Source organism: Hermetia illucens, chromosome 1 (genome assembly GCF_905115235.1).
Source record: "Hermetia illucens chromosome 1, iHerIll2.2.curated.20191125, whole genome shotgun sequence".
Taxonomy (NCBI): Eukaryota; Metazoa; Arthropoda; class Insecta; order Diptera; family Stratiomyidae; genus Hermetia; species Hermetia illucens.
The window spans coordinates 138,638,072-138,646,743 of NC_051849.1; positions in this window are offsets into that span (position 1 = coordinate 138,638,072).

The following is an 8,672-nucleotide window of genomic DNA, read 5'->3' on the forward strand; positions in this document are numbered from 1 at the left end:
GCCTACAGGCAGAAATACCACTACTACTTTTTAGATTCACTTACCCATAAGGCGGAATAGTACATCTGTGTCAATCAATGCCTTCATGGCGAGAGTTAAGCATTATTTAATAAGTATTCAAAAATTCCCAATTAAAAACCCCAAACAAATGAATAGAAACAATATAGTAACCATACGTGTATTTGTTCATAATTACTCGAAAATGAATGCGTAAAATTGTGGTCAGGTGAAATAAAAAACATGTAGTTTGATAAACTGAGTTAATGCATTGTTCTGCCTTGTGTGGGGATGCAGAAAAACAAAAACCACTTTTTCACAAGGTAGCAGTCTATTGATTCCAGAAATATTTTTGTTTATGCGAGGCGAAATATTTCAAGTATAATATTATTGCTTTTTATTGACCTACTTTCGCATCGCAATTTTAAATAACCATAATAGTATTTGTTGTCAATCGTTTGTAGTGGTAACAAGTATAGTAAGAAATAATGAATATATTTTGCTCACATAGTTCAAAATCATATTCGGGTATGAAATTACACCAGATTTATTAAAATCGGTTTACTGTCTGTCTGTCTGTGTCGATCTGTCAGTTTGTCCGCCATACACATTTTTCCGGAGACGGTTGTAGCGATTGACATCAAATTTGGTGGAAAGGTGGAAACTGTGAACGCACACACATACATTAAATTACATCCTTTTACATCGAATTTAATTGGGGTCCCCATACATGCAAAGGGGAGTGCAAATGTAGGGTATCAAATGAAAGGTCTCGATTAGTACTTTCCGAAGCCTTAGTTTTGACATTTGTTGTAAAGATGAGGACTGTGGGAGTCTTTAACGGACCCATTCTCAGAAACTACCCAACAGAAAAATCTGAAAAAAATCAAGAGACTGCCACTGTCTGTTGCCTAGGCTCCGAGATACTAGTATATTACTATAATTTTTAGTGATTGACTGGAAACTCCCCTTAATTTCATCCTAGAACCACGCAGCAATGTAGGCTATAACATAGAGCATGATCCTAATAAGTTTGAAGGAAAGCGCACTATTCCTAACAAAGTTATAATAGGTCAAATTGTCGCTTCTTTGCAAATTCAAGACTTTGAATGTTAATATCACCCGATACTCTCACATAATATATGCATATATTACGTGCTAGTTACTAATGAGGCTAATGCACAGCCAAATGTTTTTATATAAGAAATACACAAAACCTTCCATACTTGAAGTGTCCAGTTTCCGGTTCCCCGACTTGTTTGTTTTCTGGAATCGGTTTTCTTCATAACAACCTACAGAAATTACCAACAATACAGAGTTCTATGCAATAAGATCTCCGACCTACCGGAATGCTTTGGCTAGATATATCTTGCCTAGCAGTGTATCGTCAACTTCAGAAGCACTCGAGAAACATTACAGACATTATTAGTATATTAACAAGTCACCGCTATGTATTTAAGCTTGTAAAGCAAAAGAAAAGACTGGTGCTCTTAAAATGTAAAGGCTACTAAGTAAACTATATAGATAAAACAAACTGTTAAACACGGGCGTTGGTCGATCTTGGTGCGTGTTTGTTTATCATTAGGAAATTGCGGCTGGTAATATGGATCAAAAGCAGTATGAAAATTATTGCAGAAGAATAAGTATATATATGTTTCCCCCAAAGATTACATTTCAGCATGCTAGGAGTAATAAACATAAGGCTCACAAAGTACAAAATTGACCCCAGGGCCCAGATCTAGATTCTCTCAATATACCTCAGAGCAAATATATAAATAATGGCAACATACCTATTCCAGAAAACGACTGCCACACAAAACCCAAGGACCTTTGAAACACTAATATGTGACTTTCTTTTTTGTATTTCTTTAGGACGATGTATAAAAAATATTTTAATTTTATAATTTAAGTAGCACACATTTTTTGCAAAATTTTGATTTAACTAGAACATAACACTTATGTTAATAAATTGAGTTAATTTTCTTAAAAAATGGCTAACATTAACTGGTTTGGTGTCTAGCTGTATGTTAAAAAAATTAAAAGTACTCACGACACTTTTATAATAATTTTTTTTTTGAATTAATTATCTTTATCTATATGAAGAACCCAACCATAAATTATAAAATCTTATAATACTATTCCTAAGAATCACGGCTTGCCAATTTTTTGAGTAATATTTGTGAACATAATGCAAAAACCCTAGCACACAGAATATTACACCTCGGATATTTCTTTAACGTGTCGTTTTTTTTCACCAAATCTTTCTTCAAAAGGAAATAATAGGTAGTCAATCAAATCTCAACACTAATAGAAATTCATACTAATTTTTGCAAAATTTCGGTGTTAGCTAAATCAGCAGAACTACAGGGCTGAATCCTATAAGTTCAAATTAATCTTGCAAGGTGAAAAAACAGCATTAAAAAATCATAATTAGGTGTGTATTGTACATATATAATATACAAACTTTACTTTACCTGTCAATAAACATAATATATGTGAAATAAACCTTCAAATAATTAATTCCAAGTTTAAAATAGTTTAAAGAAATTTGTTATTTTTATTTGTTTTCTGTAATTTTCCATAATTTTAGTAATATATAATCGTGATGCTTTTCGAAATTGGCTCCCTGGTACTGGATAAATCCCCTTAACACCCCTAGAGCAGATAGAGTCTCTGAAATAGAAGATGGAATTTCAACTTCATCAGCCTCCTCCTCGTCAACATCATCGGTGTTATCTTCATGCTGCTATGTGCGGAAGAATTGGAGGAGTTCAATGGACGATGACATCTTTCTTCAAATACTGTCAGCGTAGTCAAGGAATCTATTTGCTCTTCATCGATCTTGACCAAATGGATCTGGATTAGGAAAGAGGGGCAAATGGAGTCGGACTAAATATAAACACTAACAAAACCAAGGTTCCCAGTCTGATGGGTCATCACACCATCGCAGCCTGTATATCTAACAAGTGTGGTTTCTGCCAACGGTAGAATCGAACTGAATGTCGCTTGACTCATTAACAGCGCTGAATTCCGCCTTCGCTACCTTGTCTAAAATGCGGAAATGCAGTTACCTCAATAGTAAAATCGAGACGATTTTTCTTTGCTAATGTTCTTTCTGTGTTATTATATGGGATTCAAAAGCTGTAAGCCTTCGTCAACATGTGTCTGTGACGGATCACCGGGGTACGCTGTCCTGATACTTTAAGATAGATATTTTGAAAAACGAACTTGGTCACAGACCAGTTAACCGTGGGCCATGTGTTCAGAAGGCAAATTCGGCAATGGATGCCACGTTAAGAAGAACAGACCAAAATAGGAGGAGTGCGGGTTTCTCAGAAAGTCCTGAGAGGATTTGAAACAATTAAAACTTGCTTTTTTTTATTCGCTAGTGTTATTTGTTGTAACACTAGTGTAAAACCCGATATTTCGGGAACGACTTATTCCCTTCATCAGTGCTAACAGGTGTTAAGACTTGTGTCGGATATTGTTTCAGAATATGTATGGAAGTTTCATCTCCAAAGAAAATGCTGACAGAGTTCGAAAATTTTTCTAGCTTCCAGAGATTGAAATTTAGCCTATAATGACCTTTGAGTATTCCCACTATGATCCAAAGGATCTTCTTGTTGAGCTTTGAACGATTCTGCCAGTGTTTGTGTGATTAGTCCCCATGACTACCGTACTGTTTCATTCTTGGTAAACTCCCCTCATCTAGTTCCCTCACGAAAGGATTTTAGTTCATACAGCGGTGTTTCCGCTCCTTTCTTCAAAACTGCCTAATTGCTTGCTCACCCAATATGGTCTGGAACTCAGAAAATCCAGACTGTATTTTGCGAGCCAAGCGTACTCAATTTATTAAGGGGGTCATCCCGTGTGTTGGGTTGAAGAAATCGATTTTTTTTGCATGAATTGTATCTATATATAGTGGAGAATATGTGGGCAAAGGGATTTTCCGATATTCCGAGTCGTTCAGAAATTACAGTGTTAAACAGGTAAGGAGTTTGCAGCCGCGACTAGAGTACTCGATGAAAAAGAGCATCGAATCTTTTTTTACCTGTTAGTTTTTTACCTGGGCCTTATAAATTCGAACACAGGTATACATATAAAAAGATGGAAAACCAATCAATTGTCTAAACTTATTTGCTGTTTGGAATAAAAAGGATAATCCAGTCTAGAGTGAGCACTGAAAGGCTTCCAAGCTATACTCAGTTATATTTTGTTGTAAGTATTTTGTGCTGTTTGTGTGTTCAGTGATTTTTTTAAATGGGTCGTACAAAGGGAGATCGCTTTAACGTTCAACGTCATGCTCGTACTAAAAAACGAGTATTTCATGGAAATCGATACTTATCAGAGAAGAAAAAGGACAACACCAGCAAAGAAACTTTTAGCAAGCATGAACATGGATGCTCCAATTGCGACAAGTTTTGTATATTGTATATTGGATTTTGATGGAGTTTTCTCCGGTATTTCTGCAAATTTCTGCAAATAATAAAATATACGTAGTAATAAAAAAGGAATGCGTAGGACATGTCGAGAAAAGGATGGGAACGCGGCTTAGAAATACAAAGAATCACAAAGGCATTGGTGAAAAAAGGGCTGGAAAACTTACTGATAAGGACCTCACTACATTTTCTGGGCTGACTATCCGTCGACACGCGAATTCGATAGAAGGAATGAAGCAAGAAATTTGGGCAACTTTCTTCCATAAATGTTCTACAGACGAAAATCCTCAGCATCAAAATTGTCCAGCAGGTGAGGACAGTTTGTGCAAATGACGCAAAGCGGAAGCTAAAGGAGAACTGGATAGTTTCCACCACAAGAAGGCACCTTTGACTGAAGAAGTTCAAACATTCATCAAATCAATCTACGAAGATTTGTCACGAGATGATCTCTTGAAAAGAATAACAATGAGTCGTTAAATGCATTGATCTGGACTTTCGCTCCTAAACATCTTCACTCTGAGGCCAAGGTCGTAGAAATAGCCACTTTTCTGGCTGTAATTATTTTCAATGAAGGATTCAATGGCATTCTCAAAATCCTAGTGACAATGGGATGTTAAGTTGGCCCCATATGTCAGGTTTATGTCGACCGCCGTAATGAAGCGCGAATTTGGCGGTCCGAACGACGATTGACTGACCTTGCTAAAAGAGCCAGAATTGAAGCCAGACTTTTTGAAAAAACGGAGAGTACTCTCTACGGACCAGGTATAGCAGATTGATGAGTGATGAGTTAAAATTTTACTGTTGATAATTATCTTAAAAATCGGCTGCCACCATAGGGCAAAATCTATCCAACCAAATTCTACTTCTTTAATACATATTTCTACGATCCGCAAACTAGGATAATTGCAATCGGACGGGTTGTTTTTTTTATTCACAAAAAAGCCGTAAAAAACATCAAAATCCAAAAAATTAAGTTTAAAAGCCCACCAAAAATTCACCTTTTAATATTTTCTAATTATCCTAGTTTGCGGACCGTGGAATATTGTCCACATTAAAATCCCGTGTAGTTTTTTTTCCTCAGATGAACACAGCGCCCTCCAGTATGGCAGCAGAAAAACACCTTTCTTCGGAGATGGGTACATAAATTGACACGTATTCCGAAAACTAGCTATCAAGCTGAAAAATTTATCACACATACTAGAGATATCAATAAACATATGGTGAAAAAATCTTTATCCAGTCCTCCAAAATAATTTTTCAAAAAAAGGCAAAAAACGGCCTTCACACGGGATGACCCCTTAAGCCATTCCCGTGCCAGTTTAGAGTTCATCTGGTTAGTCCAAAATGCCGTGATAACAGCCTGGCTGTCGGTTAGAATTGCAATTTTCTGCTCCCTATAGTCTCTTTGTATGGTAAAGTGGGCATACCTATCTTTGTCGTACATTTTCACCTGAAAAATACGGGTGGCGCTTACCTACTGCTCACTGATCAATGACCCTTGCGTCCGTTCTCTCTCCCCCTCTCTCTGCTGTGAGGGACTTATCACTCTACTAAATAAATAGTAAGAAGAACATACACAGGAGGAGCAACTTCACCTGCAAATGGGCGCGGATTCTTATTGTGCACTTTTTGGGTAGAGACGGGGTAGGTAAGCGGTATTGGTGTGTCGATATCGCCTAGATTATTTTCTTGTGTGTATTTCTTCCTTCTCACTTCCTATGAGAGCAAACATGAATCGATAGCCCAAAATGTTGCGCATGTTTGATTCCACCAAGCTTTCCATGGAGGAATTTTGAAAAATCATTCGCTCAGTGATTCTATTAAGATCCATTACCATTAATCCGAAATGAATAAAGAACGCTCTATTTTTGGTTTCCGCTGGGATGTGGGAAGCCATAAAAATGCGCGAAATTTTGCTTGCAAAACTCCTATGGCGGTCGAATGTGTGCAGGACTTTTCCGTCTCCACAAGATTTGAAAGAATGTACTTGGAGTTGAATCCACTGTGTATAGTCTTCTTGATAAATAGGAATCAATCCTAGAAAACCATCCAGGAATGCTGCTGGGCATGTCCTCATCGCCCAGTGTTACACACTAAAACCAGTCTTTGGAGCTTATGTAGCTCGCTGACGGTTGCCCTGAGATTGGTCCCATTTGGCCAGAGTACCGCCCTCCTAGGAAAATTTGTGGCAATCATTGGCCTTACTATTGCAGCGTAGTGGTCTTACAAATCACCGAAGTCGATGTTCGTATTCCAGACTAGATTTTTTTCTAATGTAATTCTCAATTACTTAACTTCTATTTCCTGTTTAATTTTTAAGCTATGCAGTTTAATGGTTATCAAGTGGACAAAGTTGCGCTTTCTAGTGAATACTACTGTGTTGACTTTGACGGGATTAATACTGGACAGATACTGATAACTTTCAATTCCAATTGGAGTATGGTATATAGCGTGTCTTCATACTTACCCCATTAGATTTATACGAATACGACGTCATCAGCGTAACCTTGAAACTGCATTCCAGTATTTGTTAGCTCTCCTACTAGTTCGTCAACTACCATATTCCACATTAGCGGTGGTAGTACTTCACACTCGTTTGGTCAACTTCTTCTTTTACTTTACCCTTTGTCTCGTCGCTGGTCGTGCGCCAATTTATTTTGTCAAAGGCTTGATCTGGATGTAGTCGTGAGGCCTCCAAGTTACCATCCAGCGTATCAAGCCACCGTTGCTTCGGTCGGTCTTTTGGTCGCTTACCATCGACTTCGATGTTCAGACTAATTTTGGCAAGTGATTTCTTTTGTCTCCATTGCCGCAAGATGTCGTTCACTGTCCTTTATAGTTGGCCAACACTCAGAATTATAGAGGGCGACAGGGCGGACGACATTGTGGTAAATTTTAGATTTGAGACGTTCGTTGACCCGCCAGTCACAAAGAACACCAGTTGTGGAACGCCACTTCATCCACGTTGCGCTAGTGGGTGAAGCAATTTCATAATGCAGTTCTTCATTGGCAGCTATCATTGACCCGAGATATTTAAATCAATCAATTCTGGGCAGGTCATTATCATTGAGTGATAGTGCCTGTTTCATTAGCATCGGTCGTACAAAATTCTATTTTATTCAGATTCAATCTGAGACTGTGTTTGTTTGAGATCAATTTTACTATTATACGCCAGAAAAAACATCTCCATAAAGCAGTGTAGCGTTGGACGTTGGATGTCCTGTATGACAGTGTATATAACAAGAACAAAGAGGGGTGGTGAGAGGACGCTTCCTTGATGAACACCGACAGAGACTCTAAGCGCCACACTTCGAACTTTACTCTTCGGATCGTGGTAGAGCAATTGAACCCGCGCACGAGTTCCTCTGGTACTAGGTGTTGTCGTAGAGTATACTAGATTAGTTTATATGGCACATGGTCAAACGCTTTCACCAGGTCCAGAAATGCAATGTAAAGGGGCGATGTTTCCCCATAAGTAACCGCGCAGCGTGTATTATGTCAGTAGTTCATTCTTGGTACTTTTACCCTGTTCTTATATTATACGATAAATTTCTATGAATACGAATACGAATTTTTGTTGGCTGTCTGATGTCTGATACAGGCACAGACATTTACTCACGCCTACCCTACAACATGATCAGATTACTAAGGCGCTAATATTCGCTATCCAGGGGAATACTAACATTCCAATACAAAAACAAGTCGAAATACCGGAAGCTCGCGCTTCGGCTATAAAGGTTTTGTGTTCATCTTATGTAAGAGACGCACATTTCCCTGTCCGTATATAGCTACAAATCCAACATAATCCTTCATATTTTTCCAAACTACGAGACATACGTACATATTAGAGCCATAGATATCACGCTCACCCTAAACAAACAAACTGCCTATTACCTGCTGTACACATATATGCACGTATCTAAATTTATCGTACCCATATTTCCGATTTACGTCTTATATCTAACTGAATTAGGCACTACCCGCAAAGTTCATTAGCACGCATATATTATATACCTACATACACACATGTCTGGTTGACAAATAACTAAAAAACTAAAACAAAATAATTGTCTGCGACCCAATTCGTAAGAACTCATTTCGTTGTGATATTGACGAATTGATATGTGATGATGACGTCAAGCGGGTTGTAGAGTGAACGAAATTCACAAAAAATTGTAAAGTTTCACTCCCAATAACTTTGTTAATAATAGTTGGATTTTCTTCAAACTTGACCAA